This window comes from Antrostomus carolinensis, unplaced genomic scaffold (assembly GCF_000700745.2).
Source record: "Antrostomus carolinensis isolate BGI_N321 unplaced genomic scaffold, ASM70074v2 scaffold14205, whole genome shotgun sequence".
Taxonomy (NCBI): domain Eukaryota; kingdom Metazoa; phylum Chordata; class Aves; order Caprimulgiformes; family Caprimulgidae; genus Antrostomus; species Antrostomus carolinensis.
The window spans coordinates 120,348-143,444 of record NW_010315846.1 but is presented as its reverse complement, the minus strand read 5'-3'; the positions used below and the strand labels follow the sequence as shown (position 1 = coordinate 143,444).

Below are 23,097 nucleotides of genomic sequence, written 5' to 3'. Positions count from 1 at the left end.
GGAGGAGAACAACATTTTAAGAAGTTTCCTGTCGTGATACATTTGCTCAGCTTTTGTTACACTCTGCAGGCAGAAAGGGGGAGGGGAGATGGGAGAGAAAACTACAGTTTTAAAGACTAACAAAATCCATGCATGGATTTTATTAACTTGCAGGTGAAGAAGACTTTACATGTTATTCTGAGAAAAACAATCAGAAAATAAAGTTGAATGTCATGGTTATATACAAACTTGCACACATACCCATGCACACATAAACCGCCAAGAAGACAGGATAATTTCAAACAGAAGACTAAGAAAGGGATAGGAGTATCTTCTGAAGGAAAAATACTCATAAAAAAGTTATTCTTTTTATATTTGTACTGGAAACAGGTAACTAAGTCCACATTGGGTCCCAGTGTTTTAGCTGCAGGCCTGAAAGAACATGGGAATTGGGCATGAATGACATGTAAGTGATGGCATCGTGGAGAAATGGTTGGCATCTTATCATACATGCTGATGGGGTGTCAGTCAGTAAATTATTCTTGGTTCAGGCCATATAAAGGCTTAATTAAATTTGGATTCAGACTCACATATGAATCCAGTCATTTTTATTCTGGGCTACAATGGTGGTTTAACCGAGATGCCAAATGTTCATAAAAACTTCCTACCAAAAATGGGAGGAGTAGAGAGTCTCATTATTCTCCAAAAATGGAAATTTCTGTCCAGGCAGATACATTAATCTAGCACAGTAGTGTTTAGTATGGTATGAGTTGGCCAACTTAGAAAGCTTGACTTTCAGTATGAGTAGAAAACTTCCAATACATGAAGACAGGCAGCATTCTTAGGAATGCTTTATAACCATACTTGTGCTTTAATGCTATCAGCAAATCAATAAAGGGAACCATAAATGAATTCAGATAGTTTGTCTAAAGTAAGTCCGTTTCTATCTCACTTTTTGCCTTTCTTTCCTCCTGCCATTCCTTTCTCTATTACTTTATGTTCTCATTTTCCAATTTTTAAATCGATTTATGTTGTCAGTTATATATTTATTAATGCTGAGTAATATTCATATATCAGGTTGACTGTATGTTTATTATTCTAACATCTGTGTATTTATTATGGGAAAATCTATTTTTACGGACTTGCGTTATATCCAATAAAAACAATATGGGGGGAAAAAAGGAATTGTACAGCTGGAAACAATTTGGAGGGGGAAAATGAGTTGGAATTAGATTATTTTAAATATGATACAGAGCAGGGTACACACTTTACCGACGGAAAGGCAGTAATTATCTTTGTCATAACAGTAGGTGTTATGATTGGTTTAGGCATTTGTCAGTTATTGTGAACCTCAATTGCACAGTAGCTTTTGGACCTAATGTGGAAAAAATTCTGGTTTTCTGTTGTTGTCATATAACATGGTCCCAGACAACAATGTCCTTTGAGCGTTGAGGCAACTGATCAGAAAGAAACTTGTTTTCAGTAATTTGAACAGGATGTCTGTGTTGGTGTTAGTATATGGTAAAAAACATTTCAGTGAGAGAAGTGGCTTCTCAGGGGATTGGCATCAGCTTTCAACTCCTAGTGCAGCAGGCTGCCTGGGATGCCAGGAAAGAGGTGCACAGGATCCATTCAATCAGCTGAAATCTGTACTAAGACTGTCTGCACCTTCCAGAAGACTATGCAGGAACAATAGAAACTGAGTCTTTATTACTTACATGGCTAACTTGGATTGACTGCCCATGTCCATTTCACAAAATGTCACGTGGAGCCATTGTATTTGCAAGTGTGATTTAGTTAAACTAGCAGATGCCATAAATACCATTTGTATAAATACAAATTTAATGAGCTGTGGCTTATGCACGGGTAGTTTTGACTAAAAGCACAGTAGTGTATAACAAGATGTATAACTCTTGGTTATTTAGAGAGTTTTCTCATTATTAGTCTGAATTAAAAAAAAATATCAAAACAAACCCAAACAAGACATGTATAGTGAACCACCACCCATACCAGCTGGGTAACTGACAGGCAGGCAGGCAGAGGCAGCTGGTAAAGAGGAAAAAAACAAACCAAAATCTGAGGATGTCCTCTGTGTGCTAATTTTGTAGGAAAGATTATCAAACTGCAAACACTCATCGCAAAGCCTTCTCTTAAAATGTCTCAAACAGTGCATTTCTTTTCACTACTGATATGTTGTGGCTGGAAGTAGAAACAAAAATATCCTTAACCTTAAGGATACTCAGTATATTTTTTCTAGCTTACTAGATATACATTATTGCAGAGGGATTTCAGTTATGTCAGTGACTTGTTCTAGCTTATTAGATATATGTTATCGCAGAAGGATTTCAGTTATGTCAGTGACTATCCCACAAGTTGCCTTACAAAGACAGAAAGGCCATGCTGGAACAGAGCTGGGCTATTTCATCTAAAGACCTGTGCACTTACACTGGTTACCCTACAGGCAACCAGTGTAACTACCCTACCCTACAAGTCTCTGTATCTCATGAGCTCTGCTCTCACATGCTTCTATACGTGTTCTAAGCTATATTGTTCCATAACATAAGTAAGGTAAGTACTATAGGGCATGCAAACTGCCTTATGAGGACAGATTTTCCAGTGCAATTCATGTTGATGGAACAGCAGAAGAAAAGCTGTGATAATCTAGTAGTTACAAGGTAAAGTGAGAGAGCTATTTTACTTTGCATTATCATCTTTGGAGGAAATTAAGGTGTTGATTTAAACAGTTCATACTTTCTGACTGTAGAAGGGTGCGTAAGCTTTTTACTATCACAAGTAGGAAAGCAAGACAGTAACACAAACCAGAATAAGAAAAATAAACCTCTCAGCTGGCAGCAGCTGAGGTTGGGAAGAATTGGTAAAAAAGTTATGAAACAACTACTGTGCTAAGAATTTATGTTATTTTAACTGAGGAGTCAGCCTACTGTGAGTTGTAGGTTCAGACTCTTCTTCATTTTAGTAGGTTTCTGTCACTTGGAGTTTTTTAGAAAAATAAAAATATCTTTCTATTCTAAGGAAGTACAGTCATATTAAAGAAACATCTTATTTTGAGAGGATAGAGGATTTCCAGCTTAGTGAATCAATTAAAAAATTTATGGGTGATATTTTTTCTGTGCTTTAAAATTTTTTTGTATGCCAGAGCCTCATAATGATCTGGTGAGGCTTAATGTTTTCAAAACACACTGCAAATCACAGCTGAAAAGATAAACGTGAATGGACAGTACCATTTGTAAATTATGAGTTGACAGTAATAGTTTCGGTTTGACTTTACTAGAAAAAAATGCTGCTTTGCTACATTAATTTTATAATCTCTCTCTTTTCTTTGTCTCCCTATAAAATGTCTAGCATATAATCTGTAGCTTATAATAATTTCCAACCACAAATAGACAAATTTTTGTATTTCCCAATTTATGTTCTCTACTCCCTAGTCTTTTTGTAAGCTTCTACTGTCTAGTTCAAGTGTAGCTCAGCTGTGTTTTCTTTTCCCTCAAGGGTCACGAGTTTGAAGAAGAGTGTAAGTTCCCTTAAATTAAAATGTTATTGTTGCCATTTAAATATTTACCTCTTTGGCAGCAGGCTTGCTTTAAAATCCTTATTCTTATTCAGGCTTGCAGACATCCTTATTCTAACATAGAACTAATATGCTAATACAATTACTTAATGAACTCTGTGCAGCTTGCAGTTGGATGAGAAATGGTAGAGGTTGACCTGAATGAAATCTGGAATTTCCATCCTGAGGGAAGTGCTAACTTTTAAAATTGCTGTTTCATTCCATTTTTACATATAAAAATGAAGATTTTCTTGGAAAGGATGTTATTCTGTAGACATTTTTGAACTAAAAGATGCTGATATACCTGACTCTGAACAACTACATTTTGGTTTGTTAGTGCACTTAATTTTAAATTAGTTAAGTGCATTGATGTCAATTGATGCAGGGAGCTGTAACTGGGGAGACTCAAGTCTCTGTATCTCATGAGCTCTGCTCTCACATGCTTCCATATGTGTTCTAAGCTATATTTTTCCATAACATACCACACAGCTTGGTAAGAGACATCACGTAGCATGACCCACTGCCTTCCTATGACCTTAAACCTCAGGTTAAAAAAAGGCCATTATGTTCTCAAAAAACCAACAGACTGACAAAGGGATGCAGTTTAATACTTTGTTTCAACGGCTCAAAACAGAACCGAGCTGGTTTTTATTAAATGAAATAGCTCCATTTAAGTATTGATGTGGAAAAGAAACATTTCTTTAGAGACGAGTGGGTACCTACGGTTTTGGCACTCTGCGATCATCCTAATAAATATGTAATTGGCTGTAGTGGAAAAGCAAACTGTTACGTATAATGTGGCCTTACAGGCAGAGATTGTAATGACCTGTAACTGATCATCTCCAGCTCAGCATTGGCCAGAACAAAACTCCTCCTTTTCTCTTTCTTTTAATTTTGTCTTTAGCTACTCAGGATAAAATTTTCCATGTTACTTTTCTGTCCTGCCTTGGGATGAGTCAGAGGTCCCATGGAAAAGATAGTATGCAAATCCTAGGCTATTATTTAATTGAATGCTGTACCAAAATTTGGACACAAAAGGGATAACTTTGCATAGGAACATTACATTTGGCATTTCCTTATTTCCAAGTGCCTCACTTGTTCTTTTAATGTAATTTGTTTTTTTCATGTCACTTTGTAATAAAATTGTGGGCTACAAAGGATCCATAGCCTGCTGACTCATTTAGTTACTTCCATTGTCCCAATCCTATTGGTCAATGACTTATATCATAATGCACACTTAAAACAGGAAGGCAAATAACATTTAAAGTCAAATAAAGCAGTGCTGGGCTTAATCCAAAATGACAGGGGCCAAATTCTGGTCCTATGGCAGTCAGTAGAAATGTTTCTGCTGCTTTTACCAGAGCCAGGATTTTACAGCCACTAAAAACCCCATCCTTTTTGGGTACAAGCCGAAGTTCAAACTGGGGCTGAATTTCATAGCAGGGGCTCAGCTAAAACCTAATTAGTCAAATGGAAATGAACTACACAACATTTGATCTTTTTAAGTACAGAGTAACTTTGCAAATGTGCAGGTGGTGACAAGTCTTGCTGCTGCAAGGAAAGTTTTTTACCTAAGATGACAGGTAGCGCAGGATGGCAGCTAACCTGCCAGTATGCGATCCTGTAATAACTTGGGGTTCTAACAACTTTGGAGATTCCTTGAGCTTTACTACTGCGGTTAACTATGTTGTCAAAATCTCTTCCCTAGAATTACAGATGATAGGTTTGGTCATCTAGTTCAACCTCTACATCAAGCAGGACAGGCTAAACATAACATTAGACTTCAGAGTTACATGTGTAGCAGCATCCCTCCCTTTCCTCTTTTGGGATGCATTCTGTTTGGTAAACCATCTGTTTCTAAATTGAAAAGCTTGAAATGCACACAGAGGCATTTACAAACATTACAAAAACAGCATTTTTTGATCTGTACATTTTGGTTTGCAAACAAATGTTTTAGCATTCGGGCTGAGATTGCCAATCCATGCAGTTTGCTGTCTTGCCTCTAGTCATGAGCATATTCAAAATATTATGTCTGACAAATATCTTATTTTCTATTTGACAAAATTTCCTTCCTGGGTATCGTGCATGACTTTTTAGCAACAGATTAAATTATTTGTGACTGTAGTTTATTTCTTACTGACATGTTGTATGTCCATAAGTGTGAAGTACAATATTATTGTTACTAAGAATCAAATTAAAATGAAAGAAATAAAGCAAATAAGAAAGAGGACTATATAATCTATTATTTGTAGGCTTGAAAAAATGAATTTAGCATGGTAGTGCTGACATAGCTGTTCTGTCAGGATTCAAACTGGCCAGTAACTTCAGTTGTGCTGTTTACCAAATATATGCTTAACTTTAAACCCTCAAGGTTAAGTCCTATTAAAGTAAAAGAGGATTTGAAAGTGTTTCACTTTAAATATATGCCCAAAAGTTTTGCAGAACGCAAAAGTCACAGTGAAAGCCAGCATGCAAGATTGAGCTGATGATGGGTCCTTCAGCTAGTAAAAACTGTTGTACTTACCCAGTTTTGATCAGATTTGGCCTTCAGATTTAAGTGGAGCTAGGAGACAACTTCTATCCACAAGCACAATATGTTGCAATCTGTAATACTTTCTCCACTGCAAAGGTTCAACCTCCAATTTCTGGGACTGTGGAAGAAAGATGATTCCTAAGACTTAACCAATATCAGTGTAAAATGTGGATGTCCGGAGAGTCTTTAAGTGGTCTGCTCTCAGCCCAGAAATCTCACTGGTACACTTCTAGATAGAAGCTCAACAGACATGGACTGAATTGCTGTAGACTGGAAAGCTCTATTCAAGTTGCTAAAACGAACAAAGTTTACTCATGGATCATGATTTATTTATACCTGTTCACTCATTTCTTCATGACAACATGGAAACTTGTTTTCTGTCTGACTCAGCCTGCACCCATCCTGTTCAGAATAGGTCTCCACGCAACGTCCCATCTGACAGGGTTGATGCAATCTTGCCATTTCTGAGAGGAATGGCAAAATAGATCACAGTGGTTTCCACCGCTGTCGCCGAACTAAAGAGCTTCAGATAACAGAGGCAGAAAAACAGGGACCCTCTTCCTCACTTCTTTCCTTTGGCCCAGTTTCATACCACATAGCTCCAAGCATTTGCATGAGATGTCTAAGATAGGAACCTAGTCAGCTTGTCTTCCTTGTATGGTCAAAGAAGAGAGAAAAGCACTTCCAGAGGGTGACTTGGACTTTAATTAGACTGCATGAATGTCTGGAGGTCCCTGTTGACTATCCTGGAATCTTAGACTCCCTAAGCAGATATCAAGTTTGTTAATATCTAATTTTGGTTTGTCTATGAAATTTTTCCTCCTCTCCATGTATGTTTCTCAGGGCAACATGTGGTCCTCTCATAAAGTCATACTTGCTTGCCCCCACATAGCAGACACGGAAACTTGGTCTTCATTTAAAGTCCTAGCTATTCTTGGTACTCATTCACCAGTAGTACCTGCAAAAGTTGTCCTAGCTGATGACTTTCAGATAGATGTTGGCAAAAGAAAAAAAAAAACAAACCTGTAACCACAGGTGTAACTCCACCACTGCTATTTGGAAATTTAAGAACAAGTGGGAGTCCAAAATTACCACCAGATGGTGCACCTATTTAGCAAGTAACAGAGACATGTTCCACAGGAGAGGATAGCCACAGCCTCCAGCAACCCATAAGTTGCTTCCCCTGCTGTTTATTCTCAGATGCGATATAAATTGAATGTGTTTAAAAGACGGACCTGCTGGTCATACTATTCTGTTACATTTAATATGGAGTATGTTTTCAATCTCCATGATGGAAGCCTGTCAGCTGCCTGGCTACGGACATGAGGAAGTGGAAGGAGTACGAATGCATGTAAAGGGAGAAGGAAAGAAAAAGAGAAGGGCTGGGAGCAGGAAAAATCAGTAGTGGTGAATGGCAACAAGGAGGCTCCAAAATCAGAAGTAGTCAGCACAGAGCATCTGTGCATTGCTGTTTCATTAGGCTGGGCTAGTTCTGGCTATTAGTGGTAGGTAGCTGGGAGAAGGTTGAGGTCAGGGCATTTCTGAAGGATGTATAAGTTAGTATTTTGGAAAACTGCCAATGCCAGTATCCCAGGTGGAACATGCATGATATTCTATTAACTGCATAACAAAGGTGGTGAACTTTCCTAAATAGTGAAGTGGTTTTTATTCTCTAACTGCTTCTCATTCCTAAGCGCTTGTGGTACTCCACGCTCAGAGCAAGATTAGCAAGTTGATAAGCACGTCTTTTCTGCCAAATTTTTCAAAATGTCACCAGACCATGTGATTCTTTCAACTAAATTTGCTGTAAATCAATACATTATGACGTGTAGGACACAAGTAGTTCATTTTTCTCATTCTACTCCTTGTTTAAAGAAAATTCTAAATATGTAGGTTCCTGGCAAGCCTCTTTCATTAACATTACAAAATTGATGCAGAAGAAAATATTGTGAGTCACTCATTCCTTTGCATAGATGTGTCTTTTACTGCTTTCTGTTGTTTTGTGTGTTTTAAAGGATGCCGTCAATAGAATTTAATGTATTGCTAGAGAATGATTAATTAGAAATGTTGTTGTTTTAATTACAACTTGACCAGAAAAGAAGTGTCTGAACGGAAAACTTCCTCTGAGCCAAGAGTGAAAATGTTTGTATATTCTTTAACCCAAGAAGTACGCATTCTGAATGGATAAAATAATTTTTCGTTCTCCTTGTCCAAGCTGAGAGGAAGGCGTCAGCTCAAGAAGGTCAACACAATTCCCTTCCCATCATTTTTCACATACCCTGTGGCTCCTAGTTCAATGTGAGAACTATCATTTTATGGTTAAAGCATGGACCAGGAGATAATGGACTTGGATTCTGTTTCCAGCTGTGCCATATACTTTTCTTGTGACCTTGGACAAGTCACTTCATACCTCGCTGTCTGGTTACTAAAGATGACTAATTTCAGAGGGGAATTGAAAGGCTAACCTCCACTTAAACATTTGTGAAGTACTCTGGGATCCTCAAACAAAAATGGCTGCTCTTAAGGTCTTCTTATCCAAACAGGAAGCAAAGGACAGAAATATCATGGACGGATTTGTTCTTCTAGAAAGTGAGTACAGGTCTGAAAAAAGACCATGCTGAGAAATCTCAATAGAATAGGCCTGGTAAGATTATTAGGCTAGTTTGCGTAAGAAGGAAGTATAGAAACTTTAGGCAGTTGTCCACAAAGAGCCTGAACTCAAATTTCACAAAGAGAAAATACGTACATGTTCAGTACTTACACGTAACACTAAAGAGAAATAAGAAAGCCCACAGGAAGAGTGACTGCTGATTACTTACTGTACTGTACGCTCGCTCTATGTATGCTGTGATTCTTCAAGTAAATTCTCCTCTTTTTCTGGCTACTGGTGCATAGTGACATCCTGACACCAGCAATGGGGCTTGAACACAATCTCCCGCCTTCCCTTTCCTTTTCTCCTTGCTGTCTCCCATATTCTTCTGCTTCGGCAGCTCAGTAATGCTGAAACTAAGTTCCCTTCCCTTTTGTTTGCTTTTCCCTTGTCCATTGATCAACCATGTTGCTTTATTACAGACACTGTAGTATTAACTACAGTATAAACAGAAGCTCTTAGCAGGAGAGTTAGCTGGGATTTCCCTGCCCTCTTACACAACCAAAGTTTCTGCAGTGCCGTTTTCTTGTTTGTTTTCGGGGATCAGTGGCAATATTCCACATACTGCTGACATAATGAGGCATAAGCTTCACTCAAAGACACTGATTTTTAAAAGACCCTGGACTACTGCATTACTAGGGATGGACATGGAAAGTTTGAAAGGTGGCAGACTACCCTCAGAGCTGAGTGGCAGTAAGATTGCCAATGGGTTTTACACAGCATGAAGTATTCCCATTAATATTGTGTCCTGCTCAAAGTTAAAATCAAAGTGTCTGCATGGAATATCCCATATAGCACCATGTGCGTGCCATCAGTTTGTGTTAGCCAGAGGAACATTACATCATGTGATAGACAAAAACACTACTTGGTACCATATAGCCTAATCCAAGCTTTTTCACGTGAAACATTTGTTTTGTTTTGGTTTTAAGACATTTGCCTTTCTAACTGGTCTGTTTTAATTAGAGCTCAACCTGAACCACAAACGATAGATTTGAACTTTCCCAGAGTTCAGTGGTGTTCAGATCTGGCTTTTGGTTTGGCCCATCACAAAAACAGGGGTCAGCTTCAAAGTTCAGATCTGGAAATGGGCTGCTACAAAGCGGGGGGCTGAAAAGATTATTTAATAAGACTCACATCTCGTTTTAATGGTGGATTTGCAATAGAGATACTTGCTAGCGTTTTCAAAATATACTGTTATGTAAGCAGCGTCTTGAAGACTGGTGACCAATCTACCTATTTAAATACTCTTGTATTTATACTGCAGAAAGGGAATTGTCCCTGCTTTCCTGGTCACAAAGCCTGGATCATGGTCTGAAACTGGAGTACCTTAAAAATCTATGGATTTTGCTTCTGATCTTTGTTCAAAACTCATCCTTCAGTTCTAGGTTATTGCACTTAAAAACAGTGGAAGCTTGTTTTGGGCTAGAAATTTGATCTTTTTATCCTTATAACATTTAGTTTTTTCAGCTGAACTCATAGTGCCAGCATCCACCCATTTGCCAAACTCTTGCAGGTGTGGATCAGCATCTTAGGGTGAGCTTGCTCACTACCTGGCAAAACACAAGCTTAGCACAACACAAATAATAAATAACAACCACTAGTTTACTAGATAAAATAACCTGACTGGTAAGGTTAGCTGGACAGGTTCAGACTAAACACTGATTCAGTAGCTTTCATAAGCCCTGAGAAGATTAATATAATTCTTTCTTGTTTATGTGAAACTTGTCACTTCCCAACTACTGTCAGGACCAGAAACTCCACGGCTGAAAAAAAAACCCAAAAAACTTTGCTCTTGTGATGTTTCCAGACTCATTTTGCAAACCAGAGAGGTTTGGATCAGAATCTAAACTTTGTGTATTTATCCAAAACCCTCTGAGCTCTTTGCTCTTAAATCTCTTTCATATGTGTGATTTGTACCGTGTCTCGTTCACTGGGGTTACAAACTTGACTACCAGGCAGAGACCCTTTAAACACCAAGAAGGGCAGACGTTGTTACTTGAACATAGCTATCCTCCCAGAAAGATTGTCAGGCAAGTCAAATGTATCAGAGACATGAATGCAGCCACACAAGCAGTGTCAGAGCATTTGGAAAATATTTAAGCAAATAAGAAAGCAACTTTCAACCCAGCCCTTTCACCAGAACCATATTGACCATCTGCAAATCCAGCCTCTCCGCTGCAATGGCCAAGGAAGGGCTGGTTTGGGCTGGACTGTAAGCTACAGCAGCAACTTTCAACCCAGCCCTTTCACCAGAACTTTCTTGTTTGCTGTCCACAAATCTGAGTTCTGACAGGGGATGCTGGTGACTTACGGGGTTACTGCCCAGCTGTTTGCCCTATGCCTGGAAGATGTGATCTCTGCAGTGAAATTAGCAGAGCAGAAGGTGGGCTGATATTGACCATCTGCAAATCCAGCCTCTCCGCTGCAATGGCCAAGGAAGGGCTGGTTTGGGCTGGACTGTAAGCTACAGCCAATGATACATAGTTCTTCTGCTACCATGGGAGTTATCAAGGGAGTGGTAACATCCTAAACAGCCACATCAAGATTCACCGCAGCTCACCTGTCAAACACTACCTTGCCAAGAATGCGCCAGAGAAACACATTAAAGCCTTCACATCTAAAGGATGAGTGGTGAGTCACCAGAAATAGTGCTCACTTTATAGATTTGCTTGTGAAATTTAAAGTATTGAGCTAGTCCTCTACGGTGTCCTGCCAGGCATCAGAAATCATGCCAGCAATTTATGTGAGCAACAGATTTACCCCCCAGGAGACAATCCAACAGCCATACCCAGCAACAAGAGCCTTTCTGCTAATTTCCCTCTGCGGAATTTTACAGAAAATTCGATACAAATTATTTTCCTTTTCCTCAAGCATAGGAAATAGTCTTCTGTCTATGTCTATACAGTTTTGAAGAATATCTTGAGTACACCTTGAAGAGCAGAATCACTGAACAAGATGAAAACTTAACAAATTCAGTGCCTGGAAAGTGCTGTCCCAGGCACACCAGAGCTGTTTCTCCATGACTAGTAGTCCAAAATGCTTTTCAGAGCTCCCCAGGCTGGCTATCAGTGTTTCTGAGGGTGGACAGTACTTCCTGCATATTGATTGCTATTGCCACAAAAGGGTGTGTAGATGAAGGTATTTCTAGATGTCATTTTTTCATAGTTATTTAACATAATACTCCTTTGTATTGCTGTTGCAGTGAAAGCTACAACATGATGGATGGTTATGCCATTTTATGATATTTCTCTGGATTTAGATTGGAAATATGACAAATAATTTAAATAAAAACTTATTTATTAGATCCTATCTAGACCAAGGAGATGCCTAGTGCATGTTTAATAAAAGATACTGTTGCTTTTCATAAACCTTATTTTACAAATGTCACGACTAAGTGGGATTAGCACTCTATTTTATATAAAATCATTCTAATTCTGTACTTGATAGAATCAAGTTAAATAATACTCTGGAAAAACCTAGAATAATACACTAGAAGAAGTTACATTATGTTCAGTAGAATATCTTTATCCTAATCAGTGAAACCAACAAAGTCACCTTCTGGTTTTTAATGTAATGAAATACTTTTTCTCCCGTCAGAATATAAAGCAGGATAATGGACTGATAGTGGAATATTTTAAGGGTGGGATCTCCTTTTCTAAAACCACCATATACCCTCAGCAATTACACTTAGATGACTGCTGCCAGCATAGTTGGAAAGGCTCACTGTGCAGGGAAATCTGGCTTAACTCTCTGACGGGATAAGTTTAGACTCTCTCCCTTTCTTTGCATTTTCTACTCCGACTTTTGGGGCAGCTCGATAGCTTCTGGAAGTCTTCCTTTTTTGGCATCTAACTCCCTCAGTTCTTGGTAAGGCTGGATTCCTATCCCAGCCACATGGAAAATACTAGGTAGAAGAACATCTAAAAGACAGGCTTTAGAGCCAACAACCCTTTGCAGATTTAGCTCTAGGTGCCTAGCTCTTGCCCTATAGATCTATTTAATTTTGTATACTGTAAACATTGGCATCTAATCTGAAAACAGTACCTCATACCTGCAAAATGTCTTGGATTAGGCTTGCTTGCTACTGCTCTTGCTTTGTATGTGTTTCCAAAAGGGAGTTTCTAGATTAATACCTATATATATATATATATATATATATACACACACACACACACACACACACATGTGTGTATATATATATATATATATAGGTATTATTTCAGATATATATATCTATATATATCTGAAACAATTGTGTTGGCTAATATATGAAGTGAGTATGAGAAAAAAAAGTCTATGCTGACAAATAGAAGAAGCTAGCTTTTAAGATCCTGCTTAAAGTTGCACATGTCTTACTAGTAGTCAAGAAATGTCATCAACTCCAAATGGCGACATGAAAACATTTAGCACCTTTCTGAAACAGAAGCAAATGCAACCTCAGCAAAACATCCGGTAAGACACTTAAATTAGTTATTTTTTCAAATTAAAAGTAAAGGAAGGATGTGGATCTAATGCTATGCAGGTACGGCACGTGAGGAGGTGTGAGTGCAAAATGTTAGGAGTGGACTCTTAGGCGTTGTGTACTTCTCTGGCAGACATGGTGGTGTTGAGCATTGCTGTGTCCAAATCCCTTTATATCTCTAGCAGCAGATGACCAGTTCAATACTATACTAGAAAAGTATGTGGAAGAGCAGTCCCAGTCCCAGGAGCTTCTTTAAAGCTTGGAGCTCTCCTGTCCTACTATGCAGCTGCATGGACATTCTCCCTGAAAACAGTTCCTGTTGTTGGTTAAGTTTACAGCTAAATTCCTCTGTGGCCTCCCTACAAAGAGAATCTAACAAGAGGACAGCTTGTTCTCTTACAGGTCCTTCTGCCATATGTATAGATGCCTTAACCTCCTTGTGCCTCTGTGAAAGAGAGGTAGTAGTATCGCTCTTCTGTTGCCCTCTCCAGCTGAAAGATGCAGCTTCTTAAGGCAAGGGCTAACTCTTGCATAAACAGATTTGTGTCTAACACCAATTTCAGCTGGGTATCAACATATCTGCGATTCATTAGTTATGGCAAAATGGTACTGGCCCGCTAATAGGCTCTGCACAATGTATTGAGGTAATATTTATTATTTAACTAAACTGCCTCAAGAAATTCTGAAGCAAGAGCTGAAATTTCATCTGCAATGTACACAGACATTTGCAACCACAGGCACCCACCCTCAGACACTCTGGCATGCCCAGGTATAGCAGCTTAGTGCTTGCAACTACTCATAATTCAGTGAACCCTTTAAAAGGTGTTATTATTTAACATATTTCTACAGCAGAGCACAGGTGTGCACAGTGATTTACAAAAGAATACAGACATGACCACTGCCCTCAGGGATGTGTTATCTAGGTTAGAAGTGACATAAGATAATACAGGAAAACATGACTTCACGCAAATGGAAGTGCAGATTTATTTTTAGAGACATGATCTTCAACACAGTACAGTGCCAGGCCACTGAAATGATTGAAATGAGTTAATTAAAATACTGACCCAGCAGAGAGTCCACTGAGAAGGTCTGATTCTGCAAGGTGATGACTTCTTAATATTCATGAGCATGGTAGTAGGGATGACAGAGTATTTGTGAAATTGAATCCATAGCAAAGTCAAATATAATCATAGAATAATTTAGGTTGAAAGGATCCTCTATTGACAGCCAAAGAGAAGATCTATTCTGAATGGATTCACTCACTAGAGGCTCATGCCTATGTAATCCACACATATGAAAATCTCAGTGACTAAAATGGTTTGGTAGCAACCTACCCTGCTGTTATATCCTACTAAATTGAGCATGAAGTTGACCTGAAAACAAATTTACTTTAAAAATGTGGTAGTAGTGTCCTCCCTTTCCCTGACAGGTTTGGAGTAGAGGTTTGTTTTCTGGTGCCTTTTTTTTTTTTTTCCTTTAATCATGTGGCAAGTGTATTTTCTATTTCTTAAATCAAAGTGGACATTTCCAAGCAGAGCACCACACAGGTATCTAAGAAACATTTAACAGGCCATAATGTAGTGTAACAACACTATCAACAGCAAACCTAAAAAAAAAAAAAGAAAAAAAAAAGAAAAATATTTGCTCTTGTAGCTACAGATTCCCTTTCCTTTCTCTTAAATGTTGTTTTTATTTCTCCCTGTGAAATGTCCTTAAAAAAAGAAACCATAATGCATTGGCAAATCCTACGCATAACAACCGTTATGAACAGATCGAGGTGATTGAATTATTATAACAACATCTGGTTCCTCATAGCCCCATTTAATTTAAGGATGTTAGCATACTTTAGGATGCAGTTTCTCTGAGATGCCTTCAGGAGTCTATGCTTTCTGACAAGGGGAGCAAAGAACTTTTTAAAATCACAGTATGCTGCAAGATGTTTCCAGCTGAGCTTTCACATATTACGATATATCAAACCACCAGTCATAATTGAAAAGAAAAAGCACCAAACACTCAGCAGGGAATCATTAAGTCCCACAACGGGACGTCAGTAGGTCCAGAGGAGAACATAAGCAGGAGACAATCTCTCTGCTCCAGCTATTGCTTCCCACGTACTACTTTGACAGTATTAGCAGTAGCATTGTGAAAACACAGCCAGCTGTGACACTGCACAGGCTTTTCTCAATGGTACAGTGTATCTGGGAACTACCTCCTCATGCTTTGTGCACTGTGTATTTCTCCAGCCATGCTCTTGTGCATTCTTTAAATGCATGCTTAGCACTATGTTCTGCTTAAACCTTAACAAAAACAAGCAGTGCTTTTGGATCAAAACTTAATTTCCCCCTTTTCTGTAAGAATGAGATAGAAATTGTTAGGGCTGAGTTAGTAAAAAATATTTGCTGCAATGAATATAGTTTTGCAGGGCAGAGGCCAGAAATTTCATATTTCTTTAGGCACTTCTAAACATCCTTTCAAAGATCACAGCTAACTTATAACCTCACAGGAGGTGTCCCAGAAAACTCCACCAAGGGACATGCTGCCAAAAGACAGTCAAAAACACAACAGAATTATTCTCACTTTGGAACAGAAATGCTGCCTATTGTTTACAGTTGCCAGGAGTTAACTGAATATGCTTAGGGCATAAATTAAGTAAAAAAACCCTTTAAATTGTTGGAAGCCTCATTACAGAAACTGCTGTGGAGAGTACCACCAAGCCTTTAGAAAATAACCATGAAATTGGAAAAATGCTTGAAAAAATGTAAAAAGCAGAGGCATAGTAAATAGCTCTTTTTAATAGACATGCTTCCAAAAGTATATAAATAGTGACAGCATGGAGTTGCAAAAATGCAAGTGTAAAATAAATCTGGCTCATGTACAGCCCATTCTAAAAGAAAATTTGACAAACCCACATGAGCAACAGAAAACAATCCAGTTGACAGAGTGAGTCTAGACTGTTGGCCAAAATTCTGGCACCTCCAACCATAAAAACTTAGTGGGAGTCTAGAGATGAAAAATGCTGAATAAGAGAAGAATCTGTAAGTAAACTATTATGTCATAGCACTACATGTTCTCGGCTTTGAAATCTGTAATGTTCTCTGTCCCAACCAAGTGTAGTCGGAAATAGATATCATGAGCAGTCTAGGAAGAAGGCACTGAAATCATGTGCAACTCCATCTCTAGCTCTATCTGGATGAAGCAAAACTAAACAAGACTCTTTTAACTAGACTGTAGTAGGAGAGAAAAAAAAAATATAGAGAGAAAATGGGAAACGAATAAATATTCTAAAGAGAACATTACCCAACATGACCATCAGAAGACTCCATCAGATTTGAACATAAAGTCCTCCCAGAGTAACAGATATTCAATCTGCACCAGTTTCATCATTCAGGAGCACTTCTGAATATAGGTCCTACAAGAGGAACCTCATGACCATGGATGACTCTAGCTGTTTGTTTTGACAACTGACTACACAGTAATCGTTCAGTCAGTGAGTACTTTGTCAGTGAGTGGAAGATGAAGAAAAAAAGCTGGTCTACTACTCAGTGGATTGGGCAACCAAGGATAATGTCAGGAAGACCAAGCACTTCCTGCATCAGCCTTCACGGAAAAGGTTAATGGTGAGAAGATGGTTATAGAACTAATTTAATCAACAGAGAAATACCATCTCAACATTAGATAGAGGGAAGTATTTTTGCAGGTTGAATGCTTTCCAGTTAGCTGTCCCTCACCTCAGAACATTTAATGAAGCCAATTTAGAGCTGTTAGTCCTGACAGCCATTAGGGCTGAAAACTTGTGGAGAACTCAAATTAAGAAGAACTGAAAAGACAAATGTATTGCCTTTGTCTAAAAGAAAAAAAAAAAAAAAAGAAAGGAATTATAGGACCAATCAGCTTAAATTCAGTAAATGAAAAAAATATGGGAACAAAAACCCATTTGCAAGCTCATAACTGAGAACAAGGAGATGAGTAACAGTCAGCAAGGATCTGTCAAGAACAAATCATGTTAAACCAATCTAATTTCCTTCTTTGCCACCCAGGGCCTCAGAGGCAGAGAAGCAGCAGTTTATATCATATAACTTGGACTCAAATGAAGCTTTTGACACTGCTTTATATGACTTTCTCATAAGAAAAGCTAACCAAATGGGTACATACTATCTGGAAATAATATTTGAAGGGTAGTTATCAAAATGGAAGGATGTACTAACTGGGTTTCCCTTGTGATCTGTGCTGGATCTGGGACCAGTCAGTATTACACTCTTGACTTGACCAGGAGAATAAGCTGTGCACAGTGAATTTACACATGATGACAGGTTGTGAGGGACTGCAAGGAAGTTGGAGGAAGTTTGGATCAAAATTGAAAATGATAATGGAGAAATGGTGTGGAAAAGAAGAAAAAAGAAAAAAGGAAAAAAAAAGAAAGGAGGCAAATCAGAAAGACAAATACATGGAGATCTATATGTGGGAATAATCAGCTGCACAAACACAAGATGGGAAACATCTGGTGTGATAGCAGCTGCACAGAAGACGACTGCAAACTGAATAAGAGTAAAAAATGTCCTGCTGCTGTGAAAACACCATGCTGGCATGAGTAAACAGGAGTGTAGCATGCACCCAAACCACCACAGAGACATATGAAGTGCTCCTTCTGCTCTAGCCCCGAGCAGGCAAGGCCTCAGCAGGAGCACCCTGTTGCATCCCTGGCACTGCACCATGAGACAGAGGCCAGCCAGTTGGGAGAGCAGGGGCAATGATCAGAGCTCCTGAAACTGCTCTGCAAGGACTGATGATGGAACACATCTAGAAAAGGGGTGGAAGCCTTTAAATATTTAAAGGCTGCTGCTAGAAGAAGGGAATAATTTGGCAACCGTAGAGAAAGAAGCAGTGGGTTTGCATTCAGAAAGACAGTTTTAGGTTAACATTAGTAAAATATGTATCAATAGGGGTCCCGAGGTACTGGAATAGACTGTGGAATCCCCACCACTAAAGATCTTTAAGAACAGGATAAATAAAAAGCTGTTGTGAAGGACGCCTGTGCTATTAGCCTACATCAGGGTTGAGGGATGGACTACAGACTCCCTCTGAGGTTCCTGCCAGCCCTGCTTTTCTACCATGTTTTTTTCTGCTTGTATAAAGTGATTTCAGTGGTCTATAGTTCTGACATGCAGCACTGGATATGTAAATTAGAGGGATAGAGAAATTAAACTAGTCCCTGCTATTAGATTATAAACCAAGAAGTCCAAAATTAATTACACTGAAAATACAAATAGAGAAAGGATCTGCTTCCGTGAGTGAGAAAACTCTCACTGACTTGTACTGCCCTTGTATCGAACCCAAAGAGAAGAGTCTGTACTATTTGACTTGAGAATTGCTAATGAGTGTGTTGAATAAAATACAAAACTAGGAGGGAACTAAACTTGTCTATAAAAGTCTTCATCCAACCCTACTTAGGCTGCTGTTGAGTTTTAGTTTACTCATCTAGATGTATCAATTGCCTTTTGCCCATAAAAAATGAGTCAACACAACCTCAGCTTTCACTTGCAAAAGAAGACTTGTTGAAAAGGATAGGTTTGGCAAAAAAAATCAAACTTCTGCTGTGGTTCATTTATTCTTACCCCTGACCTATATTGTATAGTGTCGTATAATCAATCTGGAGTCTTGCATAAGTACATGAGGAATTTGTTTTGTTTAACAGCAGCGTGTAGTATTTTTTTTTCTATCATTGTTCATCCAAGATTTAGCAAATTACTGGCTAAATACTGTATATTCTACAGTTTAATATTTCAAGTTAAATTACAGTTCTAATAACTGACATTCAGTGGCAGTCTTATTCATCTAGCTGCTGACATAAGACATTTCAGAATTATGTGTGCAATAGCAATATTCTCATTTAGTTACTCAGAAAAATACATGCCTTGCTAATCACTGCAAAACAGTTAAATCTTTGACCCTGCACTCACAGATGAATGATCAAAATATGTATTTAGCATATATGATTCTCAGCTGATCGTGGTTACATGCTGAAAATACGCTGCTGAATACATGCATGTTAGAGTGTAGTGAACTATAGCTATTATGGAACTTGTAATAATTTCCACATCAGACTGTACTAAGTTTAGTGCTCAGTTAGCAATCTAAAACTTGGGTCAGAGATGACATCTATATTAAGGGTAAAGTACAGGCTGCTCCACAATTCCAACAACAGATAAATAGGCTCCTCTCACTCTATCTGTCAGAAATCACTAATTTTAGGAAGCAATGATCCAATATCTGTCTGTTTGAGCAGCAACTGCCTGCATTGCTGGGTATTAGAGCACTTTTAAAATACAGCTCTCAGTTAGAATGCAAATAAACTCAAGCAAATGGCAGTAACTCAGAGCAGCAGACCACAGGCAAGACTTCTCTCATGGCCTGGCAGATTGCAAGAAGTGACCTTCAGCACCGTTACCAAAGACAAAAGGCTTCATTTCAATTAGTAGTGGTGGTGATCTCCTATTGGAGTTATTAGATCAGGCAGTTATCAGATCAGACTGTTATTAGATCAGACAGAGTAACATTCACGTTACTCCTGAAAACATTCATTCTGTGTTTTGGGAATTAAATTAGAACTGTCACCTTTGACACTAAAGCAGGCATTTCTAAGAGGCAAATGAATGAATCCAAGGGTTCCACAAAAAAATGCCTTTTCCATTAAAAGAAAATCTTGACAGAATTATTCTGGTTTACATAACAGAAAACATTAAAAAGTCAAACAAGAGTTTCCTTCTGAGACACAGACAGTGAGCATATATAGGGCCAAATAACTAGGTGACTAGGATATTCACTGGAAAAAGAAAAATCTAGCTTCAAAGTTGGGTCAAATCCCAAATATTTTGCTATTTATAATCTTTCTCCATTTCATGAACATTTCTGGAAAGACTTGTCTCCGTTTCATTGCAGAACAAGAATATTTCTGAAATCTCAAAAACTTCCATAAAATGAAATTATTGTTCTCTATTCAGGTATCACAGCAATTATTACTTAAATATTTTTAGCTGCCTAACAAAGACTTGCTTCGAACTGATTCCAAGTGATGACATGCTAATGGAAAGCTTTGTGTACAGCAGACACATTATTTGAGCACAGAGGTTCCACTCCCTCCCCCATCAGCATTTTCTGGTAGACTCTACTTATCCTAGGACTTTAGAGAACTGCTGAGGTAATGCTTACACTGAAGTTCAAGGGAAGTTTTGGAACATCCTCTAGTTAAAAAATCCTAAAACCAGAAAAACTTAATTCTTAGCAGGACAACTTAACTTGCAAAAGGAATCTGATTTTCAAGCCAGATCTTGTTTCTGAGTCCTTCTTATTTCAGAGCTGCATTAAAACAGAAGAATAATCTCTTCAGAGAGTCAATATGGTTTCCATTTGGTATTATCCCATGACTTGAGATAATTCCATTACTGCTACAGCTCTCAAGTGGGCGAAGGAAAGACATTTTCCTCTGTTTTTGAAGGTAATCAGGGGTATAATGGGAACGAGGGGGAGCAAAAGGCAGATAAACATAGGGTATTCTTTAGTTTTACAAAACTGATCAAGGGAAGAACTGTGTGAAAAATCATGAACAGGTCACAGACACAGTGACCATGGTAGAGTAGCTTACCTTCTACTCTAGATACATGTGGGATATGTTGAGCTTAAACATAAAATGTAAGCAACCTCTCTCTGGTTAATATGTTCGTAAATCTACTGAACTGTAGCTCACAGCTGCTATGTTCCCCAACAGGAGTATGTTTCTGCTTGCTTATAAGCATTTCTACATGTGTTTCAAAGGCGTTTGCTGGCTCCAATTTTGTACTCCCATTTACTCTCATCCTGAAGAGGAAAGAAAATGTATCTATATATGTAGTTTCTATTACATCTCATATTTCCAGTCTTTCAATTTATAGATTAAGAATAGATTGTTTTGAAAGGAGATGAAGAAAGAAACTGTGCAAGTCAACAGGATAGCCTTCAAAACACAGGTCTCAGCTTTGACTTCAGCTGGTGGGGAAAGAAGAGAGGAGTGAATATTGATATGTGTTTTTAGAGAATGCATTAGGAACAAGAACAGAGGTTCCCAAACTTTTTTGGATTTCTATCAACCCTCAGAATTTCTTGCGGACCACCAGGCATCGTTATCATCAAACTTTTAATTGAAAACACTATTAAAAACAGTGTTTAATATGGCTCTGCGGATTAGCTGTGAACCCTTTACCATGGCCTCCTGGACCACCAGTGTTCTGCAGACCACGGTTTGGGAACCACTGAACCAGACTACACACATCGTACACCCCAACAAAACACTTCTGTGTCTGAAAGCAAAGTCAGTCCTTCTATTGCGCGACATAGTCAAATAATACACAAGTCAGTTTAACCTTCTTGGTACTTGAAGAACACAGCACCCTTTTATTTTTCTCTTACCTTACATTGCTTTTTTATTGCTTTGGAGAAACAAGTAAATGGTGCCAAAAACCAGTTTATGATTGTTTCTTGTAGGATCTTTCTTGCATCCAGCAGCAGTGTAACCTTTCAGGAAGCTATCTATGAAAATAAGAAATACAAAACATAAAAAACCCTCACACCATGCACTAGTAATTCCAGAATAGTTATGATATCTGTGAATCTTAAAATAAAAAACTAAAAATAGATTCTAAGCTTTCGGGGTTTTTTTCCTCCTCTGGAAAATTTGTTCTTTTTTTTCCTTCCCAAATCCATTAATGATGTTAGAGCTCTGTGTGTGGTCATTAAAGCATTTCAGCAACTTTCTGCAAATTCTTTACAGTTATTCTTTGGCTGCAGTATTACAGAATTGTCTGTTTATCACCAGCCAAACACTCAGAGGAAAATGATGATAGCGCTGGGAAGGGAACTTATAGGGAAACATTATAAATATGAACAGTAAAACACCAAGGGCCATGATCCAGCCCTACATTAAGACAGCGACAGAGTGTGGTCTCATGTGAGAGTAGGAATGAGCTGTAGCATCCCTTTTGATTGTTCTGCCTCTGTATCTCCTTGTTTATGTGCATCCCGCAGGCAACTCAGCCAACCAGTGTCTAGTAAAAAAAGGGGGTTTACTTGCCTCTCTTCACCTACTCAACACCAATGGCTATAACATGGAATTGGGAATGAGGAACCTTGGCAATTAGTGGCACCACAGAAAAAATCCAAACAAACTTTTTTCTAAAAAGACTTTTTTCTAAACAAGACTCTGCTTCCATGACAGTATCTCACTTGTTTTGGAGAGCACTTCCACACCCCAGGTACGCTCAATAGCCAAGGTAGAGCAGAGGTTTGAATCAGAGTGGGAGTGGGAAGGGGTCATTACCAAAACTAATGCACAAGAGAAGTCAGTACTTTACCTTTAAAAAAACCAAAACCTACCCAGCTCTTGTCTATATAGGTTGCTTTTGGAATACTTTACACTCAGCATCACTAATGGGCACTACCGGAGCATTTATAAAGGTGAATTCATAATCTTTCCCATTTGTGTTGCAGCCCTCTCAAACATCTGAAAGGGTCTGGTTTTCTTATGTTGTCTGAACACAAAAGTGTTCAGTGTTCTTTTTCATGCAGTGACAATGGTTAGATGTAACTATTGTTTTCCAGTGAGCACTGCCACCAGTGACTCACTTATTATTCATCTGATATAGAAAAGTTCAGCCTACAAACCTGACTAGACAGTGTAAAAACAAATTGTGTTGCCTCTCCTCACCACTGACTCATTGCCAAATTCCCCTCTGGTGAAGGGGGTTAGGTGGGGCTGTCATATGGCTGGTGCTTACCTGGGGTAATATGTCCCAGTTGAGCCAAGCATTTTAAACATGTATGCAATTCTGTAAGAATGAGAATTACCCACCAGAAGTAATGCTCTCCTCGCATTCCTG

At 38.5% G+C, this 23,097-nt stretch overlaps 1 protein-coding gene across 1 annotated transcript in view; it reads left to right on the top strand.

Moving 5' to 3' along the window:
- LOC104525047 (protein Wnt-7b) overlaps positions 1 to 23,097 on the top strand; it is a 40,619-nt gene that overhangs the window by 5,095 nt on the left and 12,427 nt on the right. The window lies entirely within an intron of this gene.